Raw genomic sequence first — 2,758 nt, 5'->3', positions numbered from 1 at the left:
AAAATGAAATGTCAAAATACAATGGATCATGCTGCTTTTTTGATACTTACAGCTGGAGTAGAAAGTACAGGACATACCATGAAAGAACCTGTCCTTGGAATATTTCTGTTACAAATATCCCTGGTGACATATGAAAGAATAAAAAAAGTTAGTAGACATATCCAACTTCATGCTGCAGGGCATAAGCCAATCACTAACTGCCTTGGGTTGGAAAAAAATTCTAGTTTGGGCAGATCACTCAATAACTGTCTGTTATGAGTGTACCTTTCTCTGAAACATCTTTACTGGCCTGCACCTGAGAGAATGTGTAACTAGATAGTAGGCAGTCAGACATTGTCCAGATGTAGTATACAGTAGCTGGATGGATGAAATGATAGATAGCTACCATTGGTCTTATACATACCATTCCTTTGTTCCAGTATTGTGGACTCAAAGGATTCAGATAATGGTAATTATCTGCACCTCTAGAGCTCTAGAGATTTGCCCATTTCTAGTACTTTCACATTTGGCTTCTTAGAGTTGCTTTCTCAAATTAGCAGCCAAGTATGCAATCTCCTGCTTCCATTTGTTTCTGCTGTTGCCATGATTTAATAGGGACAGGGGTGGGAGAGGTGCAGCACTAAGCATAAAAATGGCAAGATGCCAAAAATCAAGTGTTAACTCAGAGCTACAGTAAACAGGCAGACCGATAGCATGGGGCTGCACAGTAGCCCCAAATTCTGCCATTTTGATTGTCAAATGGATTTGCCCTTCCTCCATTGTATCCAAGAATACACATTAATATCCTCCTGTCTTTTCAAGGGTGATGCGTACCCCAGGGGCATAAGTTGATCAGATGGCGCTGACTGTTCTAGAAAGGCAGCATAGCCCACTATAGTCTGGTTCTACTTTTGGTTTCCTGAGAAAGTCACATCACTTCTCTGGATTTCTCTGACACAGTGTGCCTTATTTATTTAGATTATAAGATCTCTGGGGGGCAGGGATGTTCCCTTGGTGTCTTTGTACAGTACCTAATGGCCTCATCTGGCACCTTCTTTACTCCACCAAACTGCTCTGTTCAACCTGCTCTGCTATGTGACTGTCTGTCAGGGGTACAGTCATGACAGGGATATGTAGTTGTGGCTGGACCCTAGAGGGTCATAACCCAGGGAAAAAGGCTCAGATGGTGTCAGGAATAGATAAGGTTGAGATTAGAGTCAAGAATCAAAGGGATCAGGGAGTAGGTGGTTCAGGAGACTGAGGTCTGCAAGGGGCAGAGGCATAGCTGGTCACCCTGAGTACAGCCACAAGCCCACATGGACAGGAAAAGAAAGCAGGGATCCAGACCAGAATCACTAGCCAGGGAGCAGGTGGCTGCAGCTGTAAGGAATCTGGGTGCAGGTGATCACCCAAGTAAAGCCACAAAGCAGGAACTGGCTGTTGGAAGATAACTGGACTGGAGTTAGGAACAAGGAGAAGAGGCGAAGGGGCAGCAAGTCCAGAGCAGTGGGGCCTAGGCTGGAGTCTGGAACAAGGAGTCAGCAGGCAGGAATAAGAAACTGGAAAACTAGAGATCAACAGGCAGGAAAGTAAGAAAAAGCAGTCAAAAGCCTAAGGCTAGACAAAGACATCTGTCCTGTTGCGTAGCTTTCTGGGTACTGAAAGAGCTGCTGCATATCAGCAGGAAGTCTTGCCCGTGCAGGGAACTGGGGCCAACTGGAAACAGGCCACTGGCAGCCAATCTCTCTCAAGTAACCAGCTGGGGCAATTTAGCCTGCTTGCTGCTCTGACATCTGATACTGTCCTCTCCATAGTGCCTCACTACCCAGCTGTCTTCATGCCCCTACTACATGAGGTATGGTTCATGTTAGACCCTAACTCCATGAGGCGCCTAACGACTAGGGAGTCGAGGGTTCAATTGCTCGTGGATCCTGATACTCATTAGCCAGAGCAAGCAGGGAGCAAGCACCAACACACAGTGCTTGCAACAGCTTTATTCAGAATGGAGACAGCTTCGGGTGAGCTCCCTCATAGACCCACGGCCCATGAAACCAATAGTTTTTTTTCACATTTATACACTTTAGTTCATTAACATTCACTCAGCCTATGTCCCTCCGGTTCCACCCATTTCTCCTCCCATCTCAAGCTCCACCTCTGTTTACTGTTTGCTTCCTTAGCATGGTATTGCCATTTCATTCATTTACATGCCTCTCTGCTAAGAGTACATATGTAAGACTCTGACCCCCCACTTCTTTCCATCACTTGCAGTTTCTTGCTGGCTTTTTTTGGTTTTCTTACTGACTTCAGCACCATCTCCAAGGCCGTACTTCTGCTTTGATCCCTGATAATAGCTATTGCTCTGTATCCTATTTTTACACAACACATCATGCACTTTGCACTCTATCCTTTTGTTAGGAATCCACTTAAGCATTAGCAAAGGTAGTTGCTTTTAATATATCATCCAGCCTTGTGACTAGTGGCTTTTGCTGAGGTTACTTTTAATATATTATCCAGCCTTGTGACCAGCAGCTTTTGCTGAGGCACAGGGAAAAAGCCTTCATCCAGCTGCACACTCAGTACTTCCCAAAATTCATATTGTTACCCTAAGTTACCGTATTTTCAGTTCCAATAAAAGGACACCTGTTGGGGGACATGTCATTCCCCACGCACAGCCCCCTGGCCCTGTCAGTGCCCCTCACTCCCAACCTGCAGCCCCCTATCCCTGCTTCTGCCCCTCACTCCTGACCCGCAGTCCCTCAACTGCCCCCCCAGGCTATGC

The sequence above is a fragment of the Crocodylus porosus genome, unplaced genomic scaffold (assembly GCF_001723895.1).
Source record: "Crocodylus porosus isolate Cpor-Errol unplaced genomic scaffold, CroPor_comp1, whole genome shotgun sequence".
Lineage (NCBI taxonomy): Eukaryota > Metazoa > Chordata > Crocodylia > Crocodylidae > Crocodylus > Crocodylus porosus.
Note: the sequence above shows the minus strand (reverse complement) of the source record.